At 51.7% G+C, this 27,482-nt stretch overlaps 1 long non-coding RNA gene across 1 annotated transcript; it reads right to left on the bottom strand.

The window, feature by feature from the left end:
* Nucleotides 1–18,069: 18,069 nt before the first annotated feature.
* On the bottom strand, nt 18,070–24,290 carry LOC124521997 (uncharacterized). Its single transcript, XR_006964635.1, has 4 exons — nt 24,224–24,290; nt 21,792–21,898; nt 19,722–20,376; nt 18,070–19,207 (listed from the first exon to the last, which is right to left on the bottom strand). It is a non-coding gene; the product is annotated as an uncharacterized LOC124521997 (long non-coding RNA).
* Nucleotides 24,291–27,482: the final 3,192 nt, after the last annotated feature.

Raw genomic sequence — 27,482 nt, 5'->3', positions numbered from 1 at the left:
CCAATGTGCTCCCACCTCCTTGCTAATGAACCCGCTCAAGAACTTGCCGGTGGATTGCTCCCCGAGCCGGTGGCTTTGTCACGGCCATAGCAACGCAAGCACCCCAGTCCCTTTCCAGTCCTGATGCTGAAGAAAAAACCATTGCGATGTTTGTGAGTTATCAGGAAGATGGGTGTTTGTAATCCATGACAAAAACACGCAGGTATGTGTGTTTAGGGAAAGAATATTTGGGGAACTGGACATTAATGACACCTGTCGTAGGAGCCGTGCTTCCCAAGGTCACTCCAGGCAGGTTCTGCAAGAGAACTTTCTACTAAGAGAAGTCATCAGTATTTTGTCTTTCTCTCACCTTCTCCCTGCAATGACAAGACTTCTACCCTCTACCCCAAATCCTCCGGAGTCCTCGGTGGGGACAGATTCATAAACCAGCTCTGTCAGGGCCACAAGGTATCACTATTTGCCTCCTCTCCCTTCCTGGCCATCTTTGGGGTGTCCTGGGGTGGCGACATCCCTTGGCCCTTGGCTCTACCTGGACCACAGGTAACCCAAGCACGTCTGCTCACTTCTCTCTAGAGGATGCACACGTTCATGCCGAAGGCATTGCTTCTGGCTGATTCCGCAGGGGCTGGCCAGGCTCCCAGTGCTGTCCCTGCCTCTAACCACACACAGCATGGGAGCCACGGTGGGTGGTGCCGCAACAGGGATGAACCACCAGCCCAGCCCATGCCCCGCTGGAGCCGGGAGCCGGCTTGGAGAGGGCCTCTGTCCCGGTCAGTGCTTTGGCCCTTTGGATGAGTCCATGCAAAGCCTCCGGGTCACCCCACACCCCACAGAGACCTCAAGAGGCGGTTCTTTGCTTTCTCTGTTTTATCGAGCAACACCCCCCCCCCTTCCAGACGTGCCGTGGGAGGGTGAGTAGAGAAGGCAGATCATTCACAAGCCCACATTCAGAATTCCCTTCCTCCGTTCCTCCAGCAGCCGCTGTCCTGGCATTTCTCTCATTTTTTTCTCACTTTTCTGCCTAAGGATGAGTTTGTTTCCCGGGAAATTCTGTGGTCCTCATACCCAGAGAGCCCCAGGGAACACCCCCGACCCTCAGATGGATCTGAACCTTTGAGGAAAGAAGACTTGGGTTCAAAATGAAGCCTCCTGTCCCCATAGCATCCTTGAGACACATAACAGCTTATAAGGCGCATCGCACGCCGCCTACCTCACTCAGTTCCTGTGGGGTCCAGGGCAACCCGCGACGCCATTTACTCCCCTTTGACAAATGAGTAGGCTGGGAACCGGAGAAGTCGCGCAGCCTGCCCAAGCTCGCACGGCTTTAAGTGACGAGGTGGACACTTAAGGCCATGTCTGATTCCAGGTCAGGTGCTCTTTATACCTCAATTTTTTACTTAAATTTGATCGCCGGTGGGAGAGGCAGATTTCGTGTCAACGCTTCCAGAGCAAGGATCAGAGAAGTCCTCCGATGTGCTTTTCACGCCTCTCTTCTTTCGACGGCGCTGCGACCATAAGGGCGAACAACTCGCCAGAGCCGAAATGAGTCGACACGAGGCAGGGGTTTGTACCTCAGGCAGCCGCCTCGAGCAGGGGCGCGGTGGATGGTCCCGCGATGCTGGATGAAGCCGGCCCTCCCCGCCCTTCCCTACTTTGCTCCCACGCAGCTCAGCACCCTCAAAGCATGTGCGGGTTTCCGTGTCAAGACAGCACCCGGCCGGCCTGGGTCTGGCCTCTGGGAGCGAGCCTAAGGACTCTTGGGGAGGCCATCGCTGTCCTCGATTTCCATCCCAAAGCTCCCTGAAGGTACAGAATGGGATGGACAGCTCTTCCCACCTTTCAAGCAGCCCCGTCGGGGTAGTGTTTCATCCCTGCGCTCTGAAAACGAAAACCTCACACTCTGTTTCTTCAGAGGCAGTAAGACCCAGGGATGGGGGGTTGCGTTACTTCTGTTTTTGTTTTCTTTTATTTTTTTTAATTTTTGTAATGTTTATTTACATTTGAGGGAGGGACAGAGAGAGGGAGACACAGAATCCCAAGCAGGCTCCAGGCTCAGAGCTGTCGGCACAGAGCCCGACGCGGGGCTCGAACCCACGAACCGTGAGATCATGACCTGAGCCACAGTCAGACGCCCAACCAACTGAGCCACCCGGTTGCCACTATTTGATCCACATCTTGTAAATGATGACACCGAGGCTGAACGGGTCACACTAAGTCATAGGTGTGCAGGTGACAGAGCCGACATTCCAGCCCAGTTCTTCGTGATTCACCACTTAGCCGTCCCCGAGGTGGGAAACTCAAACCCTGGGGTGACGTAATGCATCGTCTGTCTATGATTTCTTCCCTTTCATCCCCTCTGGGTGCCTTTGCGATGTAATCAGAAAAGGCAACATTCTTGCCTAATGAGAGTTTGCTGGAATGGATACAAGGGGCAGACAGAGCAGACCCAGGAGCGTCCCTGTGGCTGAGGACAGCATCCGAGGACGGCATCCGTGGCCGGTGCCTCAGACGGTGGGCAAAGCTCATTTCCTGGGCATCCCTGCACCCCAGGCCCCTACAAGCCTGCTCCCGCAGAAAGACATTTGTCTTGCAACAACAACAAAAACAAACAAACAAGCAACACCAACAAAACGAAAGGAAATGAATGCCATCTAAAATGTAAGCTCAGGGTCCCGGAGTCCCCCTGGCAGAGCTCTCCTTGTAAAATTAGGTATGGCGGAGATGCCCACACGGTGTAGCTCATCTAGAAGGTGGTTTTCAGTCACACCACTTTTAAACGAGTCTCGTTGTGCCCAGTGTTGTTGATTGAGGCCAAATACGGCTGATTGAAATCCCGCCTGTAGCCACGATTGGTAAAACCTTATTCATGCCTACTCTCTGCACTGAATGTATACGCACAGTTTGGGCAGAGCCAGATGGACATGTGCCTTTGAACTATCTTTGAAAAATGCATTTGCCGAGCACGCAGGCTAATTAGCATCACGCAGAAAACTCTCACCGTACAGACGCGTGTTCGATCATTCTCATTTAGGAATTAAAGGGTTGCCTAAAGACGCCTCCCCCCTCCCCTCGTTGCTTTCGCGTGGCAATGCTATGCTTCCTTTAAAGCAACACAAAATTTGATTTCTTCCTAAAATTTCGAACGCACGTTCCCCCGGCGCCCCCACCCCATGGCTGTTTCTGCTTTTAAAATCGAATAGAGGGTTTCCCAAGGCAGCCGCAGCGGGGAGGCGAGGCTGTGCTGGCAGAGGGAGGCCGCCAGGCGGACGGGCGTGGTGGGGGGCCGGGCCGCAGGCAGGTGCAGGGGAGGTGGACAGAGGTGTGGGCCCTGCCCGTGGAGCCCAGGGGGCTGTGTAAGGATACAGTCTCTGTTTGTTCTAGAATGCCGGAAAATGCCCACTGAGCCTCCACCAGCTGTGCAGGGCGCCTTTCCGGGCTGCGGGTTGGATGACATTTTCCCTAACCTTTTTAACAAACATAGGGTGAGGACCACACTGTTTGGCTGAAAGACTAAATTTCAGGAAGAACGGATAGAGGGGGAATTGTTTCAGAGCCTTCGGCAAACGGCGCTAATCACCGTAATCCCAGAGCATAACAAACACGGACGAAACCCGGCCAGCTGGGGACACTCAGTGTTTTTGCTCTCACCTCTGTCCCCATGTCTAGGCACGCCGAGCTGCCCCATAAAACAGCCGGTTGAGCACATTTCTGTGGACGGAAGGTGACTACTTTTCAAACCCGTCTCCCCTCTGGGAAAGAAGGCTGATGGTTGCACCTGTCAGGGCCCTTCCGGTGCCATGAAGAGGTGTCCGCACAGGGTCTCCTCAGGGAAATGGAAGTGGTTTGCAGCTGGTCCCTGAAGACCCTCAGGAACAGAGGCGTGTGATTCTCCATAGAGACTCGCGTGGCGTCCTTTGTCCTCTTTCCAAGCTCTCTTCTTCTCCCTCCCCCCAGCTGGTGTGCTCAGAACTTATGGCCTCCATGATGGTGTCCCAAGCCAGAGTCTTCCCAAAATCCATGTGTTGAAGCCCTAACCTCCCCATCCGGTACCTCAGAATGTCTTTTATAGGGACATCGGGTCTGGAAAGAGGTGATTAAGTTAAAATGAGGTCATGAGGGTGACTGCTAATCCATGAGTTGTGTCCTCATCACAAGAAATGAGGCCCTCGACACGCATGGAGGAGAGCCCATGTGGAGGCCCAGGAGAAGGGGCTGTCTGCAGGCCAGAGAGAGAGAGCGAGAGAGACCCACCCTGCCAGCACTTTGACCTCAGACTTCCAGCCTCCGGAAATGTGAGAAAATAAATTGCTGCTGATTGAGACTCACAGCCTCTGGCACTTTCTAGAGCTGCCCAGGCCAACCCATGTAGTCTCCTTCTGAAATTTTCACGTCACACTTTCAGCAACTGGCACAGGCTCTCAGTTTCCACGTTCGTGAGAGAGGAACCTCATGGCTCCAGTTCGTTCTGCAAAGTCCAGTCGCTCAGATACAGGCTGCTGCCGGCCGGGCCACCATCCGTCTTGAGGCAGGAGACCACCTGTGCTCAGTCGTCTTGGGCTGAGGAGGGCAGACTCATGAAGCCCAGAGGTATTTGCCCAGCGTCACCTCAGCACGGTATCTGGCCCAGAATCATCTGGCCCCATTCTGGCCCAGAATCGTCTGGTCCGAATCAGTCACGAGCGATGCCCAGACACAGGCAGGAACACAGCGCACGGTTTCACTCACCTCCTTAAGCTCAGGATTCCAAGGGAACCACAGTCTCTTATGCGAAAGTCATATATTTCTCATCAATATCCTCCACGACTCTTTTCCTGGTTTGGGATCCTAGGAATTTTCCCCCGATGGGAAGTGGCAATGGGACAGTTCAAATAGAGCAATTGTCAAATGCGTGGTTCATTGGGAATCACAAAGAGGAAATAGCCCAGTTTTCTCTTTCAGACCTTAGGGGGTGGAGGTTTGGGAAAGGCGTCAAAGGTATTCTGTGCACGGATATCTAGAGCTAAAGGGGGAACAATCGATATGTTTTCTTCTCACCCTCCAGTGTAGCACTGGAGAGAAGACAAGAGGAAGAGGTGTGAAATGGAGAGAATATGGTACATCTGGAATTTGAAGGCTAAGTGAACACTGGCCCAGATGCTCAGGCATGGCATGGGGAGAAAAGACTGCCACACGGTCAGAGACCTAGGGGCAGAATTATCCAGAAGGAATAAGGGAGGTGGAGTCCCCCACCCCCACCCCGTGTGCTCGGGTGCCTACCACAGCTCAAGGGAAAAAACATTCCCGCAAGGGACAACATTGTAAAATGAAACGGCTGAATGCAGGTGGAAGGAGACGGAATTTTCCATCCCAGGCCTCGCTACGGCTCACTCACTTGTGTAAATATGTTTGTGCGTGCACATTATGCGTAACTCTATTGTGCGTGCATTGTCCATCTAACATGTAGAAATACATCTGTGTGATTTGGTCAGGCTGGATTCATTTCCAGAAGTTGGGGCTGCTCTGTCTCACTTAGAAAAGCATTTCTCAGAGAGGGAAGGAGGCAAACCATAGGAGACTCTGAAATACTGAGAACAAACTGAGGGTTGAAGGGGGGTGGGAGGGAGGGGAAAGCGGGTGATGGACACTGAGGAGGGCACCTGTTGGGATGAGCACTGGGTGTTGTATGGAAAGCGATTTGACAATAAATAATATATATACGTATACGTATATATATACGTGTATACACACACACACACACACACACACACACGTATATATATACTCAAGAACAGGAGAGGCAGAGAATGGATTGTGACTGTCCCCCTGGTCCCAAAGTCCCAGGCCTTGCTAAGGGGCTTTAGAAGGATCCCCCAGGGGACAGTCACAATCCATTCTCTGTCTCTCCTGTTCCTAAAACTCTGTTCTGCGTGTAATCCGCCAAACCCACCCAGAAGAGAACCTGTGGCGGAAGAAGATCTGATGAGCAGACAAGGCTCCTCTGGGACCCAGACTCGGAGCCGTGTGGCAAGCAGCGCGCGGGACGGGGGAGGAGAGGTGATCCATCAAAATCTCCAGTGAACGTGAATGCCAATGAGGCACCTCTGCCCACCCCGGCTCGAGGGTGCCCATGCAGGGTCCGCAGCCTGGGAGGACCTTTGGGGCTCTGCTTCTCACACCGTGCGCTCGGAGAGGCAAGTCAGGTCCCCTTCGAGTGAGGACAAGGATGTGGGAAGCTCCTCGGGGACTCTCTCCAACCCGGACTTCCCTCAACAGTGCTCGTAGTCTGAGCTCTGACCAGCTCATGTCCTTGCCCTTAGTTATACTTTAGCAGTCAGAACCGCTAAGAGAGAGAAGGATGAATGATGGGAGCGAAGCAGTAACCTCCACCTGAATAGCATAATATCATATACATTCGAGAATTGTTGAGATAAGGATGTTGAATGCATAGCGTTTAAATGCACCCAGATACCCTTTGTGCACCAGGCCAGTAACATTTCTAAAGAAATCTGGGACGATTCTTTGAGTGGGCCCAGCAAGTTTCTGGAACATCTGACCACGGCTGACAAATAGCCTTTTAGCAAATTAAGTGTAAATTAAGCAAATCAGAAGCTTATGGATCATGTTTTAGCCGAAACAAACAAAGGATCCAAAATTTATAAGAAAAGGTGCTTGGCAAGCTCATTATAGTTTGTTGAACCCAAGCATTTGAAAAATAGTTTGATTAATTTTGCCAGCTGCAAACCCTGCCAATTTTCTAATGTCCCTAAGTATTTACTAGCATTTTTCCAGATTGAATTTCCTATCCATATTTCTAAATGTTCTTGGCCGCTCTGCTGATAATTATTTGGAGTACTTTATATGCACAGGGACAGTATGCCTCATTCTTTGACAATTAATCCAATGTCATTCTAACTTTGGACAGTGTTGCAGTTTTTCAAAATTCTCTCACGAATATCACACTAGGGGCGCCTAGTCTCTGAAGCGTCAACTCCTGATTTCGGCTCCGGTCATGATCTCACAGTTTGTGGGATCGAGCCCCTCATCGGGCTCCGTGCTGACAGCACCTGCTTGGGAATCCCTCTCTCCCTCTCTCTCTGCCCCTCCCTGTTCCTGCTCTCTCTCCCAAAATAAATAAACCTTAAAAAAATCACACTCTTCACATCTCTCAGCATTACATATTATTCCCTCATCTACAGATAAAACAAAAAAAAAAAAAAAACAAGGCTCAGAGAGGTTTAATGACTTCACCAAAGCTACATTGTCAGAAAAACACAGACCAAGTACTAAAATCCGGGTCTCCTGACCCCAAATCTATACCGTGAGGATAAAGAGGGTGCCACGTTCTCAATCTGCTCTACTCTTGCTCGAATAACACCTGTGGTATAAGGAACAGAAGAGGCCCCACTGAGGGTCAGGATAGACACCTGTCAGTCGCCAGACAATGGAGGTAACTAGTCTTCAGCTGCTGTGTGTTGCCCTCTGTCTCTGCTACTATTTATACCCTCACCCTCTCAAAAGTATTTCTCCCTACCTGGGTGCTTAACATACAGACAGGATGACTCATCGTTCTGAGACTAACAGAAATAGAAAGGTTTCCAGGAGAAGAAGACACACGTGAAGAAAGCCAACCAAAACGCCAGCTACGCTTTGGGCCAATGGTGTTGTCAACAAAGATCTGTTCCACTTTTAGTCAGTAGATCCCCTGAATTACACAATTCTGTACACTGAGTAAATGATAAAGTGATTAGTCTGTCTTTTGCAACACCTCCCAATTTAGTATTCAGGCATTTAATTAATGTTCTGTTTACACCCCACTTCCACATCATTAATAAAGATGTTTAATAGAACTGAATTTAACACCAATCTGTATGCACAGCGGCCAGCAGTGGCTTCCCTTAGACGTGGCCCTGCCCGTTCCCTGCCGACAGGCCCACGACATAATCTACGACAGCATCTGAGGATGTTAAGTGTCACCATTTATCTAAGACCCCCGGCACAGCCTTCTCTGTGTCCTTCCACTAGAAAGACAACGTGCTGGGGCAACCTCTGGAGCATCGGCTCCTTTGCCAAAAGGACCGTGGCGTCACCCAGAAGCGACTCAAGACCAGACCCTTCCTTGGAGGGAAGGGGCAGCTTGGAGTATAACCCAGGAGCTCTGGACCCAATCTTGCCCCATCCCCAGACCACCTGTAAAAGTCTTGGGTCCAGGGAAGATCTGACCAGGCTTCTGGTTCAAGATGGCAACATAAAAAGCTCCTGAATTCACCTTCTCCCGTGGACAAACCGAATCTGCCCCTTTACATGAAGTCACTTTCTCTAAGAAAACCTAAAAACCCGTAGAGTGACCCCTTCACACTTGGCGAACAAGAGGGAAACTGCACTAAAGTGAGTAGGAAAGGCTGAAGGTCACTGTCACCAGAAAGCCCACCATTGGTGCAGCTACCCATGATTAAGAAGGGACTCGGGGCGCCTGGGCGGCTCAGTCGTTTAAGTGTCTGACTTCAGCTCAGGTCGTGATCTCCCAGTCTGTGAGTTTGAGTCCCGCATCAGGCTCTGTGCGGACAGCTCGGAGCCTGGAGCCTGCTTTGGACTCTGTGTCTCCCTCTCTCTCTCCCCCTCCCCTGCTCTCGCTCTGTCTCTCTTTCTCTCAAAAATAAACATAAAAATCAATAAAAATAAGTTTAAAAAAAAAGAAGAAGAAGAAGAAGAAGGGACTCAAAACCTGAAGCTTCTCCTAAAAAGTGATTCTGGTGCACCTGGGTGGCTCAGTTACTGGAGTGTCCGACTTGGGATCAGGTCATGATGTCACGTTGGTCGCAGGGCCCGGCCCAACAGCAGCCTTTGGAAAGGTGCCCAGACCGTATTTGAAAGAGACTCACTTCCTAAGTCGGAAGTGTTGGTCTGAGGGAGAGGGGCTCGCTGGGATAGTCTCCAGGCACAGACGGCCGGGCGCCATCTTCCTTTCTGCTCTCCCTCTGCTTTGCTGGAGCCACAGGCACCGCTGCCACAATTTTCTTTCTTTTTTCTTGTTAATTTTTATTCGTGGTTTTCTATTTCGACCTTTTTGTCTTTCTTTCCGCTGTTTTCCTTTTTCTTTTCCTTTCTGGTTTTTTTTCTTTTATTGGCAGGTTCTATCTTCACACTCCCCTCTGCCTCACTCCAGCCGACGGGCCCCACCGCCACACTCTTCTGCCACAGGCCACGCCTTCCATGTCTCCCAGAAAGGAGCTTCCTCACACGTCTGGGGCCCCGGGTTGCCATCTGGGGACCCGGTCTTTGAGGCGTCAACCCACGGGACGCCCCTAGATCACCTGGCAATGGAGGCCTGGGGGTTTGCACTCCTAAGTCCATGGGACTATAATAATCAAAGAGGCTGTTACTGGCTAGCTCTAGTCTTTCTCAGAAAGAGGCATATTTGCTCATCTAGGAGCTCTGGCCTGCGGGACGGGCCTCTGGTTTGACTCACTTAAAGGGGTCGATAGAAGTATTCTCAGAGAATGGGGGCCAGTGGATGCAATCTTCGTTCTCTCCCTCTGCCTTGCTGTAGCCCGTTGGTATTGTAGCCCCCGAGAGCCCGTGCCTGAGGAAACCCACGGAAATACAGATAAATCGATCAAAACGATGACCCACACCATCCATCTACTCCTGCCCCAAGCAGCTGATGTCTCTGTGTCATTGTCCCAGCGCTGAACAAATGATGCAACGCACCGGGCAACACGCAGACCTGTGCACCTGCCTGCGGACCAGAAGGCCCTCCATGACTGTGCTAACAGCTCCTCATCAAGTCTCATGCTCTGTCGGCCCTGGTGACACCAGCCAAGTTCAATTGCTCGGAAGTTTAGGAACGAGGGCAGTTCTCCATTAAAATCCTCTCTCTCTAAAGAGTCTTCAGGCTTCCTTTCTGTAAAAGGAGCACAGGACATTAAAGAAGAATAAGAAGATTTCCAATCTAGGCTATTTTAAACCCTTGGTGTTTTTAGTAAATATTTACTTCCTCCCAATTTCTGTAGGGGTAAAAATCAATACAACGGGCTTCTGCAGAGGGCTCCTGACTCTAAGATTCCAGCTAAGGAAACATGGGGACTCAAGTTCCTTTCAGAAAAACCATGCTCATGCCCAGGTTTGCACTGACAGAGACCTGGTGGCCACAGGGACCTATTTTAAAGGAGAAATGTGCAGAGGACGGAAGGAACTGGATCCTGCCGGGGAGGAAAACTGTCCAGGCCCCCGGTGTGTGTTTCCGTGGTTTAGGATACAAACTAAAATTAACACTGGGCCTCTCTGCGAAGGCTTGCCCACCCTCAAATTTCAAACACACAAGAAACCTTCTCTGGGATGCCCTGAATCCAGACGAATGTGAGTGCCACCAGGTCCCCATTGAGAATTTCAAATCTTGAAAGACCTCGTTCCGGCTCGAAGTGGGGGTCTTCCTGGCAGGCGGGGAACGGCTTAGTCTGCATTTCCCGCTTGGTCGGAGATTTCTCTTGTGGACCAGGGGGCCCGAGGCTCAGCACGGAGGGCAGCTGTTCTACCAAACCTCGGTCAGCCTGGGAAATTAGTGACCTAGGAGTCTTCTTGCTGATGGAAGAAAACGCGGGCCAAAGCAGGCTCCTGATTGTTGACTGAAGCTAATGGGAATTGATAAATCGCTTCCTGTCCCCCTGGACGAGGCATCCACCAAATTTTAGATTTCAATTGTATGAGAAATTATTTCTGCAATTCAGCCAGCAAGAGCACATCTAACTGTGTTTTTTTAATCTTATCAGCGTGCGACAAAAATCAGAAAATTCATAGCTTTGTGGCGGCAAGGTATGAATGCACAAGTTAGAGGAAGTCCTTTTTAGAGACGTTCAATGTGCGAATGCAACCTGTGTATTTGCTGGCCTCACCAGGGATATAGGGTTCTCAGATCGCCGCGAGGTGGCTTATAAAATCCCTCTAATTTCCCGCCCAAAGGAACAGGGAGCAGGATTCCTCTCCAGATGACACGGGCCCATTGCCCAGAGCTCTCAGGGGAGCCAGCTTTGGGTTTGGCTTTGGGTTTGGCTTTGGGTTCCAATCTTCCAAAGATGTGCTGAGGCTCGGGGTCTAGGAGAGGGATCCTTCCAGCTCAAAGCCCAGGATGGGGGCTTTCCATCAATAGCTTTGCAGAAAATGTGCAATCTTGCACTCTCTGGGAGTCTCTCTGGGACTCCCAGACAGCCCATGAGGACTCAGTGTGGCACAGAAGCCCAGATGAGACACAACCTACTTTGCTAGCTTCCGATCATCACGCCTTCCCCCTGAAAACTGCCACCAGACACTCGCACTGTCAACGGCCCAAGCCTGAGGGTGTCTTGTGTTTCTGGGGAGTGACAGCCAAGTTAGGAGGTCAAGAGCAAAGCAAAACAATGACAAGCATTTATTGAGCAGTTAACGGGTGTCAGGCACTACGCCGTGCTCTTTACCCGAATTAATTCAATTAACCATCCTCACAACCCTTTGAGGTAGAGAACGTCACCATTCCCATTTCGCAGATCAGGAAACTGAAGCAAGAGAGGGCTGGCAGGTACCTGAGGTCAATAGCGGGGCTAGGAACCCACGCTCCCAGCCTGCACACCCACTCCTGACAGCGGGGTCAGTTGAACGCGCTTCTCACCCAGCGCGTTTGGCTTGTTTCTTTCCCTTTTGGTCACTTTCTGGTTCACGCTTGGCATCAGGAGCAGCTTATAATAGACGGTCACGGTCCCCAAGAAGGCGGACAGCAATCTGGAAGTCTGTTCGGGCCCGCAGCGAGCTGGGTGTTGAAATCCACTCGTTCCCACAAGGTGGGAGGCACTGGGGCTGGTGGGTCTCTTCCTGAAGCACAGCCTGGCCTGTGCCGTGGGGCCTGGGACCCGCTCTGCTGGAGGCTGGGGAGGGAGACATCCCGTGAACCCGCTTAGCGCATGGGTGTCTCAGGAGCTGGCACCCTGCCGAGGCTGGACTGCAGTCCACACTGACACCAACTGTCTCCAAGTATCTGCATGTCTCCCGACCTGAGACTCGGCTCTGGAATCTTCATGCAAATTAGATCTTTCATGTTGTCTCTAAGTTGGTAAGAAATCAAGTAGAACATTATTTTTCTTCCACGGTTCAAAGCTTGAAAATTAAACAAACTTGGAAAGCTGACAAACTCCAATAACAAGAGGAAAATGTTCCAGAAGGGAAAGTCAGACTTGAAATGTTAAAGGATGTCACAGTTTACGGAATTATAAAGTTTTCAAATTCGGAAGGGAGCATAGAGAATATTAATCCGACTTCCTCATTGTATAGGTCAGGACACCAAGGTCCAACATTTACAGTGGATCCTCTCAGCTAGAAGCATCAGAGCCAGTCTGGGACCTCAGGACTCTCTACAAATTCACGGCCACTTCTACTCAATCGCACACCTCTCGAAGGAGATGTAGCTGTTGAGACTGGGGCTCATATTTTCTGAGGCATTGCTGTTTCCTTTAAGTAATTACATATCTATTAAGACCTCTATGTTGAATATTTATTCAGCAATTATGAGGTGCCCGGCAGCCCTAAGCGTCCTGAGGATGACATAATTATGAGAAGCATAAAAATGTTACATATGTGATGTTATCACGTTTGTTTGTGTGATGACCGCAGTCAGGATAGGGAACGATTTCTCACAAGGATGCCTCGTGCTGCCCGTTGATGGAACTAAATCCACACACTCACGCACACTGCTGTCTGCATGTGAAACCAGAGATGTCCGAGGCGGGCCAGTGGATGGCACCCATATCAGTTCCCTGGGTGGAGCGTGGTGATACGAGATGCTTCACGTACGTAACACCGGGAGAAACAGGTGAAAGGTATACACATCTATCCATACAATTTCTCAAAACTTCATGAGAAGCCCCAGTCATCTCGAAATAAAATGTTTTCAAATGGCCAAGATCCAGAACACCGACAACAGGAAATGCTGGTGAGGACGTGGAACCACAGGAACTCCCGCACGCTACAGGTGGGGCATGCAAAATGGTGCAGCCACTCGTGGGGAATAAGCTTAGGAAGTCCCTGAGCTTTCACCCATGGGTTAACAAGCCATGTAGGGATAGGAAACCTCGGGACGAAAGCATCCAAAACGAGGTAAAGATTAGGTATCAGCTTACTACAATAGCAGAAATCTGCTTTCACAGGAAGGAGGGACCAAAATAGGTAAACAGGTGAACAGGGCTGCAGGGTGACGTTGCCCAGAGCAGAGCTAATTAGCAAAAGAAAGGTACCTTGTCGCCCCCGAGGTAGCACGTTCTGTCTTTCTTGTCCCCTGGGCAAGTTTAGGCAAACAGACTTGGCGCTCAAGCCTGCCTCAAACAACCACCTGCCTGATGCCAGGATTTTGTTTTGTATTGACCCAAACTCCTGACACCGCTTATCTTCAAAACCCCCTTTCCCCCACACCCATGAGTCAATGTTCACGGTGTCATTGTCTCTTCGTGCACATCCGTCATGTTTGTAAGTCTCTGATCCTAATAAAAATGGAGCAAAGACCCTTACTCGAGGCTCTCGTCTCCTTCCGGACCTTAGCCTCTCTCGCATTTTAATCCTGTGTCTGCTCTCTCGCTGGACAAGAGGGAACTCCAGACCCAAAGTCTACGACCGCCACTTTGGAAGACAGTTTGCGAGCTTCTTACGAAAGTAAACACACTCTTACCAGGTGATCCAGTGATCACTCTGCTTGCCATTTACCCAGAGAGGTTGGAAGCTTATGTCCACACAAAACCAGCACACAAATGCTTATGGGAGTTTTATTCATAACTGCCCAAACTTGGAAGCAACCAAGATGTCCTTCAGGTGGTGAGTGGATAAATAGAGAGTGGTCCGTCCAGACAAGAGTTGAGATTTTCAGCCACGAAAAGACACATGGAAGAGACTTAACTGCACGTTACTAAGTGAAAGAAGCCAATCGGTAAAGGCTATTGACTGTGTGATTCCATCTATATGACATTCTGGAAAAGGCAAACCATGGAGACAGGGATCTGTGGTTCTCAGGAGTTAGGGGAGTGAGGGAAGGGATGAATAGATGTAACATGAGATTTTTAGGACAGTGAAAACTCTCTGTCTGATACCATACCTCGTGTCATTATGCATTTGTCCGAACCCATAGAATGTACACCAAGAGTGAACCCCCAATACATGCTGTGGACTTTGGGTGATGACGGTGTGTCAATGTCGGCTCATCGGTCGCAACAAATGTCCCACTCTGGCGGGAGACGTTGATTCTAGGTAGGCTGTGCATGTGGGGTCACGAGGATATGAGAACTCTGTACCTTCCACTCAATTTTGTTGTGAACCTATAGCTGCTCTAAACAAGAGAGTTGTGGGAAATATAGAACTTAGGTGTCAGCATTGGTCAAGATTGTAACGATCTGAAGTGACTTCATGCCGACCCTTTCAATTTATAAGCAGAAGAGCTCTACCCTACAGGTGGGCCAGCTGGCAAAACCACAAGCATGCAGCACCACAAGGCTACAGAAATGCTGGGTGTGAACAGCTCTGTGGGGCCTGCGTGGATGGGAAGGAGTCAGGGAACAGCCGGACCCCAAGGACAGGTAGGACGGAGCGAGGCCCAGCTCATCTCATGGTTGGAGGCATGTGAGCGCATGGGGGGCAGGAAGGAGCTCGGGGCCTGGGGGACGAGGAGGCTGCGACTCCTCCGAAGCAGCTGTTTGCTAACCAGCAGCTGGAGGGAAGCCTGGAGGGAGAGTGAGGGGAGAGGGACGTACACACAAGGTTGAGAGTTTTCACTCAATCTAAGGGAAATAAAAAACCAAGGTCCACTGACGTGTGATGCGGCTGCTTTCAAACTGTTCAAAGCAGAGCCTGATGTCACAAAAAAAACTTCCAAAGAGCCTGTGCCGTGAAACAGGCAGCATAGGGCTTCTCTGGTTTAGGGCGGGGCCCCCACCCCAGCGGGGCGTTCCCCAGACGAGGTGCCCCGGCACCCCGTGCACAGCCTCAGGCATGCTCAGAGCTTCCAAATTCCAAGCCAAGAAAGAGCATAGGTCCAGGAGGCGGGACCCGAGGGCTCCTCTGCTCGGTCACTGGTGCCACCTGTGAAGAAGGCATACAAACCCGTCAAATCTCAACTTCCTCCTTTCCAAAAGGAGGAATAGTTAGAACCAGTCTCACCGGACAGAGCAAGCGCCCAGGGGACACCTGGCTAAACACTTGTCTGGTTTCCATTGGTCAAACTGGGGAAAGGATTACAGAAGAGGGGACCCAACCTTGTTGACGTAAATCACGCACACAAAATCAGCATGGAAACTTGGGCTGCGGGTGCCAAACTGATTTAAACCAAAAGATGACCAAAATCTCAGTTCCGCTGCTCCCTTTTGCAGATGAGAAAGCCAAGGTCAAAAGGAGCTGAAAAAGAAAGAAAGCAGAGAAACAGAAAAGGATCTGGATGTTTCCAATCTTGTCTGTAAACCAGGAGCTCAGGTCATTGCCTTTACTCATTGGGTATTCTCTCATGTCAACGTAAACATGTGACAGACGAGACAGACACTATTCACTGGCAGCAAAGTAAGAGAAATGAGATACAAACGTCACCAAATATTTCCGGTCTTATATTCTTCGTGACGTCATGTAACTGGCTGAGGGCGTGGGACAGAGAACAGATTTGTTAAATTTGTACCTAACTTTATATTCGTATTCTTTCTACTTCCACAAAAGGATTTGAGGCCGCCACAAAAGCTCAGGCATTTAGGTCCAAGTAATGAGAACAAAGCAAAATCGGAAAGAAAGGATAAAAGAAGGGGGAAGGGGATAAACAACACAGAGAATTCTGGCCAAGACAGCCTCCGCTACGGAGCACAGAATTTATTTCCGAGCTTCCTAGTGGCCAGGGCAAGCAGGGAAACAGCATAATTCTCATGGTGAACCTCTGGTCATCGCAACACACAGCTTCCGTGCCGCTTTAAATGAGATCTGCTATAAATTAGCTCAGCAGGTGCTGAGAACAGGAGGCAACTACCAAACTGAGCTATGACTTTGTGCTGAGCCCTGTGCTGGCCACGTCAGCATCTCCTGGGTAGTTAGTCGAAATTTGACAACGGCAAGGCTGTGAGATTAGATGCTTAGGACAGACTCGTGGACAGTCGTGGACAGGTAGTTGTGGACCTAGGGTGTGAAGCCTGGGCTGTGTGCGAGAGGTTTGACAGAAAGCCCGGCGCTTGCTGTCTGCTTTATGGGGAAGCGAGGAAATTAATTCGCCCGTGCATCCTCATGCATAAATAAAATCATAAATAAATAATACTAAAACCCTTGCTCTGGAGCTCATGGCATGTGGGTTATTTGGAAGGCAGTGTATGCCCTGGCAGAGGGCCAGGAGCCGTGGAGGGATCCCGGCTCCCTCTCCCCACCGCCTACAACTAATTGATAAACAAACCTGCCAGCGCCTCTGGTTAAATTCCGTACCTCTTGCTCTCCTCCCCGCTGCTCCCGCCTCGGCCAGGCCCTTCATCTGTGTCCCATGCGGGTCTTCAAGCAGGGAGCCTGGCCACTGGACACACGCTGGCCCCGGGTCCAGCCGTCCGGACCAACCCTGGACACGAGTGTGTGGCCTCGAGTGACCTCGCCGAGCCCGTCTGTGGTCTAGCGATGGGGATGATGATGGTGGCGATCCCTGCGTCACGGGGACTGCAGGCTGTAAAAACGTGCCCCGTGTGGGTCGGTGGGGACGGCCCGGAGCCTCACGCTCTTCATGCTGTCGGGGCAAGTGAGGAAAATGCCCGCTGGGCCCAGATGGCCTGGACGGGGCTCCACGGCTTCCGAGACCAAGTCCAAAGAGTCCCCAGCTGTTGGAGGGCGTTTCCAGGCCCCTCCACCCGGGCCCTCGCCGTCCCCTCCAGCCCCAGGCCCCCAGCCTCCCTAGCACCGTCTGCTGGCCTGGAACGTTGCTGCCTGCTGGGACCCCACCTTCCTCCGGGAGACTCGGCCAGACCACCGCCGGCTCCCCGAGGCGGCCCCACGCCCGGCCCCAGACGCCAGCTGCACTGGCCCCTGTCCCTTCGAGACCCCGCAACAGCCCCCGGGCCACGTGCACGCAGCCCGCCTCAGGTCACGGGGCTCCTGCTGGCAGGGACCCTGCACCTTCAGGGACAAGCCCAGGGACGGGCACACGGTTCGCGCTCAGCATACAACTGAAACGTGAGTGGGAGTACCCACGCCGGACTCATCCGCCCCTGAAGGCCCACGGGCGCCAGTCGCCACTCTGGGCACGAGGGACACTCAAGCCGCGCAAGGGACACACTGGGTCCCCAGAGCCTGGGCCAGCGGGGGAGGCGGGTAAGCGTGAGGCCCAGCCCGCACAGGTGGCCGTGCCTGGTACGGGTTTCCTACGCTGCTTAAACTACCACGCGGGGAGTGGCTTAAAACCACACTCGTGGACTAGGGCGCAATGTCGCAAGTCGGAATCCGACGTGCCCTGGCTGAGCTAAAACCAACGTGTGGGGCGGGGCTGCGTTCCTCCCGGAGGCTCCCGGGGAGAAACCCATCCTTGCCTGTCCCAGCCTCCGGGCGGGCCCGCGTTCCTCGCCTCGCAGCCCCTTCCCCAAATCACTTCCCCACCGCTGCCCTCACCCCGTATCTTCTCTGAGTCCGACCCTCCACCTCCCTCTTGTAAGGACGCCGTGAGTACGTTGGGCCCACGGGGATGCACCGGGCGGTCTCGCCATCACCTGCCCGTAGCTCAGTCACACCTGCACGGTCCCTTGACCTCACGAGGTGACATATTCTGGGACCTGAGGATCAGGACGTGCACACCTCTAAAGGGCTATTTTTCTGCCCACCATGAGCGGGAGGGGAGAAATGATGTGGCGGGAAGGAGAAGTCACCATTTTACAAGGAGTGACGGGCCAGGCGTCCCTGAGCAGGTGCCACTGGAGGAAAGCCCTGTGGCCCAGGAGGGAGTGAGCTGGGCAGGAACTGGGGAACCCAGTCCGCCGAGTCCTGCCTCGTGTGGGCCCACCACACACGGGGAACAGGAACAGGGGCCACAAGGTGGGTGGCTGAAGGCAGGACGCTAGACAGAAGAGGGCAACATGGAAACAGAAACACCAGTGTCAGACCTCATTTAATCTTTGTAACATGCCCAGGGAGGAAAAGTCTGGCCCCCAGGTTACACGGTTAGAGGGCAGCTCAGTCAACATTCCCAAATTGACAGCCCGGCGCCCCTGGGTTGTGGAAACACCATAAATCCGTACATTTTGTGCTGTTTTATAACTGGAAAACCACCACGGGGGTGCGAGCATTGACTCACGCACGTGTTGGCTCTCCGGAGTCCCGCAAAGCCCACCAAGGCCCTTCCCTGCCTTGTGAAGAGCCCGAGACCCACGGAGTGGTTCACGCAGAGCCACGGGAACCATTTAACGTCTGCTCATCTCACTGCTTGGTCCACTGGGTCCCTGCGGATAGTTAGTCCTGAACTCAGGGAGCAGATTTATCTCAACGCTGGGCGTAGTCCATCAAATGCCTCTTCCGATAGAGCTCATTTAAGATAGGCCAAGAAGTCCCAAAGGACAATTAATACGGTTTCCATCTCGGAGTAATTTCCAGCAGGTGCCACAGCCGAAGGCACAGACACACCCTCCCTGCAGCTGGGAGGGGGGCCAGATGGTCACGGTCAGTGACACATTTTGAAAGGAAATGCTGCATCATACAGCCTCGACTGGTGCAGATCATGCATCCCTGAGAAACACGTTTTGTCTTTCCAGTTCTGTCTAATCCTTCCCACCTGAAGCCGGGATACTGCCTGGCATGTTCTGCAGCCAATGTCTATTGTGCGAAAGAAGAGCTTACTCCCCGTTGTTCTAAACAAAGCAAGATAACTCAAGGGACTGGGTCTGGCTTCTCGGAAAGCAGTCATCCCGACTCAACCACCTTAGCATGTTGCAAATTGACCATCGGACCCCCCAGTCCTCATAAAAAGTCCCCTCTGATAAGAGAAGTGGAAGGGAGGAACAGAGACTTGGAGAAGAAGAGAAGAATCTGTCTTCTGCTTCAGGAGCAGAAAGGGCCCAAATCGTTGCGCCCAATCTTCAGTCTCCATCCTTCCTCCTTCAGGAAGCTGAGGAAGAAAGGAGATCCTTCAGGAATTCGCCTAATGCCTTCTCTTTGTTCTTCCACCTGGGCCGGAAACCGTCACGCGGACTTCTTCGGGGTCCTGTGGAGACGGTGGCCTGAGGTGGGGTCTCCCTTGCTGGGAAATACAGTGTTTGCAGGAAGTAAGCACACCGCCTTGCCTGTGACCGCCACCCTGCTGTGCCCTCCCAGGTGAGCTCTTATCCTCTGCCCCCCACCCCCGTCGAGCCCTGCTGTCTTCCTGCAGCAGAGATCCCAACTAGAATGTGAGAGCCACTGTTCCTTACGTCCACCTGACTCTTGGGAAGAAGGTCAACAGTATGTAAAAGCACCACCTAAAATGACTGGGGTTCTTAGTCACTAAACCCGTCCGGCGGGCCCCCGGCTCACCTTCCCAGTATGCAGTTACTGAGCCCATGAGCCACCGTGGGCCCTGTTGGTGGCCACCCGTGGATGCAGGCAGGGGACCTTCGCCTCCCACTCATGGCCATTAGTCCAGCCCCTCCCCCCACCCTGTGCTACAGCCAAGTCTGAGTCCAGCCCATTTGCACCTGAGCTCAACCTAAACGCGGCGTGCATCGGGACTTGCTTGGGCCCCAGGTGTCCCCTAGGCCCACAAGTAGACCTTGTACCTCTTGGAAGGAAACGTGCGGAGCCGGGTTTCTCAACGGCAGTTCCGTTGACATCGTGGACCACATGGTTCTGTGCGGGACGGTCACACCGCGGGCCGCAGGATGTTAGCAGCATCTCGGGTGTCTACACACTAGATGACAATGGGACTCTCTCCCCCGGGGGATGACAACTGAAACTGTTGAGAGTCCCCGGTTTAGGGGAGAGAGAATGAGGAATGACGCCTGGCCTGACTATACGACAAGGCAATTGGTCGGGGCGCCTGGGTGGCTCAGTCGGCTGAGCCTCTGGCTATTGATTTCAGCGCGGGTCGTGATCTCACGGTTTGTGAGTCCAAGCCCTGCTTGGGATTCTCTCTCTCTTTCTCTCTCTCAAAAATAAATAAATAAACAACAACAGAAGACGCGAGGAAAAAAAAGCGATGTGCCTAGAGCTCAAGGATGTTGGTCGGCGTTGTTCTTGGCAGACGGTCCTGGATTTGGCCCGTTCCGCACACCTCTGTTTGGGGGAGGGGGGAGGGGGAGAAGGCACCCTTAGGAAGGGAGCTGCGTAGAGCTGGGGAGTCCCAGGAAGGTGCCATCTGATCCCAACAGCCACAGTGACCCCAGCATCTTGATGTCGCTCCTGATTGGAAGCCCTCCCCCGCCAACCGTGCACCTGCGGAGAGAAAGAGGCCTTATCAGAACAGGAAAGCCACTTTAAAACACATCCTGGGCCAGGAGGCATCCCCCTGCAGCCGTACTTGTACGAGCAGACTGGGAAGCACGCGGCTGCCTGTCAACAGGGCACTGGTTAAAAACAAAAAACAAAAACACACAGACAGTGACATCCTACGAAACCATTTAAAAAATACAGCCGATGGGGTGCCTGGGTGGCGCAGTCGGTTAAGCGTCCGACTTCAGCTCAGGTCACGATCTCGCGGTAAGTTCGAGTCCCGCGTCGGGCTCTGGGCTGATGGCTCAGAGCCTGGAGCCTGCTTCCGATTCTGTGTCTCCCTCTCTGTCTGCCCCTCCCCTGTTCATGCTCTGTCTCTCTCTGTCTCGAAAATAAATAAACGTTAAAAAAAAATTTTTTTTTTAAATTAAAAAAAAAATAAAAAAAATAAAAAAATAAAAATAAAAAATACAGCCGATCTGTACGTGCCGATGTGGAAGGGGCCCAAGACCAATTTGGTAAAAGAGAAGCTAAAAGCAGGGTATGCTTCCATTTCTATAAAATGCAAGTTAAAATGCGCAGAAGCTCAGAGAAGCTTCCTGAGGGGACACAGAGGAGACTGTCCACTCCGTTGCTTCTCGAGGGCCTGGGAGTCTTCAGTAGAAAAGAGATAGGTTCCATGGCGTGTGCCCACTCATGTTCTGGATGTTTTAGCATGTGCACACATACTTTTTCAATAAAATAAAATATATTTAGTTTAAAAATATATAGGTACTCACATGCACGCAAACACATACACATACCGTCACTGGACCTTACGTTTCTAAAACTAGGGACAGTAATCTTGGCTCAGAGAAGAAAATGCTAAGGATCTCCTTACCATTCTTTTCTCAGGAGTTGTACCACCTCGAATCCTTGGGCACAAAGAAGTACGCCTACAAAACGGGAAACTGATCCAGAGCGTCTCTAAAAGGAAAATGCTGCAAGGTGACCCGGGAAAAGGCAATTTTGCTAAAAGAAGTTGGCAACCAAGCTCGGTCGGTACAGCCCTGAGGTCTCTTGTCTTTAAATTTAATGCCTTGTTAAGTCCTTGGTGCGTACTAATTCTTGGTAAACAAAGTCAAGACACTTGGCGAGTTTTTATGCGACTGTTATATTATCGTGAAGGCTTATTCGGGATTAATACACAAGGACACAATAAACCAGGGAAGCGGCTCACATCCTCGGCAACAGAGCGGTCTGTGCCTACCCCAGCACACTCAGTGCTGGAGGCGGCTCTGACAAGAAGAGGCTGGAGGAGTTGAGTAGATCACACAACGGATAAAGCCCAAAGAGCACAGCTGTCGATTTATTTGTTTTTAGCCCAGGGAGTAACACAATTTCGTAACCAGCCGCAGTCCTGCCAGATTCAATCTTACCTTCTTCCAAAGGGTTGAGATGGGAATCTCTGAGAATATCAGCAAAGCCCTACTTTCCGAGCCTCGTCATTATCCCTCACGCTGGGGCCAAATCGATGGGTCAGAGGCTAAGAAGATAAAGAATTATTAACAATAAATAAGAACGAGGGGGAGAACAAGTGAGTGTATTTCCAAAGTCATAATGTTGTGTGATTGCTCAAATTTTTAGATAGGTTTTTTTTTTTTTACGTTTATTTATTTATCTTGAGAGAGAGAGACCACGAGTGGTGGACGGGCAGAGAGAGGGAGAGGGAATCCCAAGTAGGCTCCATGCTGCTGGTGTGGAGCCCGACGCGGGACTCAGTCTCGTGCACCGTGAGATCACGACCTGAGCCGGCACCAAGAGTCAGACATTTAACTGACTGAGCCACCCAGGTGCCCCAGATAAGTTTGTAAATAACTTAAAATTAGAAGAAGTCACCAAATTTTAACAAAAGGCTCAACTTTTTAAAATATTAAGCTATATATTTTGAAGTGTGCTTAAAGGTCTTCATAGCCGAAAATTCTGTGTTTTGAAAATGAAGGGCCTCTCCTTTGGGGGTATGTGTCTGCTTGGGGTTCATGCCCTACAAGCACCTGATAACAGGAGAGTAGGTTGTCTCCCTTGGGCAGTAAGTTTCTTCAAAGAGAACCAGACCGTTGCCCGTGAAATATACTGGCTGATTAATAGAACATTTCCTGGTCTCCAGTCCTGTGCACAGACATTGAATCTGCTGAACTATTTCCACCATGTAGTTTTAAAGCAACCTCTCGCATCCCAGGGCGACCCTATAGTTTTCCACCAATATTTCCCTTGCAGGAGAAGTGGGGTGACCCCGGGGCCCCACCACAACAGCGAAAACTGGCGGGGCTCGGGGTGCCTGCGGGGGGAAGAGCCAGCAATAACTCTCCTGCAATTAATGCCGTTGCCTCTCTTCCCCGTGTCGGGAAAAATGAGGCCATTTAGAAAGTCAGTTGAGTAAACTGATGAGCCCGATGGGCTGGAACCACCAAACAGATCGCAAGTCGGTGTCAGCCTTCCCCAGAGGGAAAGGCAGAAGAAATATGTTGAACACGGTACTATCTCGGTCAGGTCTGTGAAGGAAACTGTCTTCTAGAAAAGGGAACAGGAAACCCAGGGCCGGCCTCATTCTTTACATTTCCCGTTTGCGAGCACCGCACATGGCAGGACCCATCCATTTAACGTGCGGATGCCTGGAACCCAGCCAAGAGACGCACGGCTTCCGTATGCTCGGCCGAGAGCGGAACAGCGACTCCGCAGAGCTGCTGGCGGGCGCGGGGGTAAATCACGGCAGATTTCTTTGCAGACCCAATTTCTCCAATTTACTACTCGATTTTGAGAAATCTCCTCCCGGCGCTTGCCTCCTGATCCCGGTCTTGCAGGAGCCGCCGGGGCTCACTGCCCACCCTGAATAATTGTTTTTCTTGGTTCGCTTAGCCCTCACCTGGCCAGATTTCCACCCATCATATCTATCACATTCAGGCTGTCAAAACAAGAAGCCAAACATCTCAGTCACGATCCTTCCTGGGCCGGCGCTCCTCCCAGGCCTCGAACAGGGCCAAGGAGAAGTAATAGTGGAGAGCAGGCTCTCCCAGGACCGTGGTCACCGGGCAGAGGTAGGATGTGGTCTTGTGTCTGTCCCCTCGCTGCCATTCCCGTCTCCCCCTCCCTGCACACATCCAAGCGCACACACACACACACACACACACTCTTTTGCTGCTTCCTATCCTAAATCAGACTTGACAAGTGTCCACGTTGCTCTAACCTGAGATTGGCGCCACACTAGGCCCCCTGGCTAACCAACTTTGTCCAGGTGGGCCCGACGGATGTGTCCCAGGTCCGGAAAAGTCCAGTACTCATCGCCCAGTGAGCCTCAGGCCTTCTTCCAAGCATTGAGGCTACTTGATTTTGCCCCCGGGGAGGGTAGAATGTGTTAAATAAATGAATTGATCTAGCTGCACAAACTTCGGCAAGTCATTTAACCTCTCCACCTGCAAACAGGGGAGCGGCCCCCACCCCGCAGAGCTGCCCTGTGGGATGACAGGAGCACTGTCCCCAAGCCTTCGCCAACAGTCGCGTCCGCGGCTGAACTCCTGGCTGTCTGTCGATGGCTCGCTATTGACAAGCTCCTTATTGACAACACGGGGCCAGACGCCACAAGAAACAAAAGAAACGAAGGCGTGGGGTCACAGCACCTTCCCCCAAGGAGCGTTTAGCCACTGTGATGATGTCGAAGTGTGGGCAGCCAGCAGACGATAGGAGGCCCGGCCGCCCCTCTGCCCATAAATGCTCCTCCCCGAGTGCGCATGCCCTTCTCCAGGCCCCGGGGAGGCCGCCTGCCTCTCCCCCCAACTCCACGACCGCTCAGACTCACCCTTCAGGGACACCCTACCTTCAAGGCTGCCATCACCAGAGGGTGTGGGCTGAAGAAAGGGGAAAAAGTCGTGAGCAAAAGGAACTCATTCAAGAGACTCCACCCGGCCAAACCCTCTGTAAAAATTCTAAGCAGGAACAAGTCCAGGTTTCGTGGGGTCTGAACGTTACACAATTTCGTGGTGGTGGTGGTGTGGGGTGCTCTTTAAGAAAAAAAGCACCGAAGGCTAAATATAAATTAGGGATGACTATGCATATTTATTTATAATGAGAAGAGAAATAACAACAAATTACCAGAGATTGGAATACCTTTCTTCTGAGACATCTTGAGCCAGTGGGCCCTTCCCGCCACACAGAGAAGCTTCCTAATGGCGAACCAGCTTCCCACCCCCCACCCCCAGCACTGGCCAGCAGTCACGGGGCCCTCACTGTGGCCTCTCACTTCGGCGTCTTTCTGAACGTGTGTAAAGAACAACGGCCCCTTGGTCAACAGTCGGAATTATCCGATGACTTCCGTCCACCTCCTAGCTTGCGGGGAAAACAAAGTTCAACCCCACCTGACCCGTTTGTTATTAAATGACCCAGATCACGTAAATAATCCCACAAGAGCCCTTCTGAATTCTGGAAAGCACCGGATGTAATTGCTGGATTAGTGTTTAATATTTATTCCAATTAGCGTATGGTTTTCACTAGCTCATGCTTGCTGTGCAGAAGGGGTCCCTTGTGTAGATGATGCTGGCCTGCTTTTCCACTCTCTAGCACCTTCCTGCCCCCCCCCAGCCTACAGCCCACCCGTCCTGCAAGGACCATTCCCCTTTCCTCCAGTTCCCCATCTGCCTGTGCCTGCACTTAGGAACTGTAGAGCTCTATGTAGATGTCAGTAGGCTTGTCCGTAACTGTCACCGTGGAGGGTTCAGAAATCTATGCCATAGACCTCATTCCATTTCCCCAAGACTACAGTGTGATGGGTAAAAATGCCCCACTCGTCCCAGAAGCTTCACTGCCCACATCTTCTTGGACACTCCCCTATGCCCACCTCTACACAGCAGAGTCATTGATGCACCTGTCTTCAAAGCCCCCCTGTGTTGACCACCGGGTCACCACAGCCGGGGCTGGCAGGGGCACATTTATTCCACCGCCCGCTGGTGACCTTCATCACTGTTACTCATAGGCACCACCCTTCCGACCTCACCAGGCTGCCAGCTGCCCAAAGTCAAGTTCCCCGTGTGTCCGTCTCACACACACCCAGATGTCTCAAGGGAGCACAAGATAAAGGGACTAAACACACTTTCCATACAGAAGACCTCAGTGTACTTTCTATTGAAAATGACAATATTTTGGGTACTGTTGATGAAAAAGATGTTAAGAGTGACACTGGGCATCTGGAGATGCTCACGTGCCCGAGGACATGCTGTTTACCCTTCTGGTGCCTAGGTCCCCTCGGCAGAAAAACGAGGGTGATCATGGCACCTGTCCCCTGGGCTCACCAAGAGCTCTAATGGGGGAGGTGAGTTTAAACTGGCACATCAGAGGCACCCTAAAAACTATGCTGATTATTCTGGCCTGGAGGGAAGAAACGGGCTCTTTCTGTCTGGCCCATCTTACCCGTGGCAGCGGAGTTCAATTTGCCTCGGGGAGGAAGGCCTGACAGGAAGCAAGGTTTCCAGAAGGGGCCGTTGCCACGCAGACTGGACGCTCAGCCCCTTGCTCAGGGCTGTGGGAGCCACGCAGGGCCGATCCTCACGTGCATATCCCCCACGGCTGCCCGCTCCAGATCCGCCTAAAGAAGAACCACCCCCTACAAACCCCCCTCATCTGTCTTTCAACAGCAGTCAAGCCCGAATCTCCAGGGAAGTGCTACTCCACGGTGGCCCTTTCCCCGAAGACATTCAGAAGTTCAAATCCTGTTTGAACCTCCCGACACTCAAATCTCCTGTGAATTGATGAACGAATTTGTCTGTGCGACGGTGGGGCCGTGTCTAGTCTGCACATCCATTATCTCTAATCAGAACTGCCTGTCGGGCCGCACACTTTGATTCTGCAAACTGCCCGGTCACCCGCCTGATGATGTGACCGAATGTATTTGTGAGGGTAAAATAGGAGGGTCTTGGCCTACAAGGCGCAGGGAAAATAACTCACTCATCTTAAACCTGTGCAGCAACAGCCCGTTGTGGCTTTCCTCTACCCGATACAGACGTACAGCCCATGAAGGGCAGCGTGTATTGTAACCCCCTGTCGCGTGCCACAGCCCCGCCGCCTGTGGCCTTACTGCAGGTGCCTTCTAAGTGGCCTCCCAGCCCCAGATCGCCCCCTCCCTCCCACGTGCCCCTTCTATATGCACCAGTGATTTTTGACAACTCTTAACCAGTGGAGGGGCACCTGGGTGGCTCAGTCGGTTGAGCGTCCAACTTCGGCCCAGGTCATGATCTCGCGGTTCACGGGTTCAGGCCCCGCGTCGGGCTCTGTGCTGGCAGCTCGGAGCCCGGAGCCTGCTTCCGATTCTGTGTCTCCCTCTCTCTGCCCCTCCCCTGCTAGTGCTCTGTCTCTCTCTCTCTCAAAAATAAGTAAACATTAAAAAATTGTTTTAATTAAAAAACAATGAAAGTCTTAACTTGGTGGGAAAAAAACCCACTAAAGTAGAGTTGAACCTCCATATCGGAAGCCTCACAGCTGAGAATAACTATCACGTGTCATTTTGTTAGGCCATCAGTCCAAGGCCTCCAATTTTCTCTAGTGATTTAGAAGCCCACCTTAGCAATTCTATAAAAAGAGGGATGAACTTGGAGGAAGCAGAGGGCATCTTCGGTATCCAGCATTTAGACAGCCCCGTGACTGTCACTGATTTCTGCATAAATCAAAATAATAATAACAACGACACCAACTGGCACAGGAAAATGGAACAAAAACCAGAGTGACCCCATCTCACAGCTCAAGGCGGGTTTTGGATTCTCCGCGTCTTGGTTGCGTTAAAACCTATGTCAGTGCGGTTCAAACTGAAGAGCACGTGTCAGTCTTGGGGGTGAGAACGTTGGTCCGAAAATACTTTCTTATTTTGTATCTTCATTTTGAAAACCTTGAAAAATAATGCATTGCCTGGGTGACATGATATACAGCCGTGCTCCCGGGGTCCTGCGGTGCTGTTTCAGAAATTAAGCCCGTGTCTTGTTTGCAAGCCCCCAACCCTGTCTTTAAGTCTGTCTTTAAGTCACCACGTCCTCATGTCAAAACCCCATCCTCTTCCAGCTGAGCTCATGTTGAGTCCTCTTTTTTTTAAAACC

This window comes from Lynx rufus, unplaced genomic scaffold, assembly GCF_022079265.1.
Source record: "Lynx rufus isolate CCGP_SWC_20201006 ecotype Redwood Valley unplaced genomic scaffold, mLynRuf1.p SCAF_32, whole genome shotgun sequence".
Lineage (NCBI taxonomy): Eukaryota > Metazoa > Chordata > Mammalia > Carnivora > Felidae > Lynx > Lynx rufus.
The sequence above is the reverse complement of the archived record's forward strand: the minus strand, read 5'-3'. Positions and strand labels throughout refer to the sequence as shown.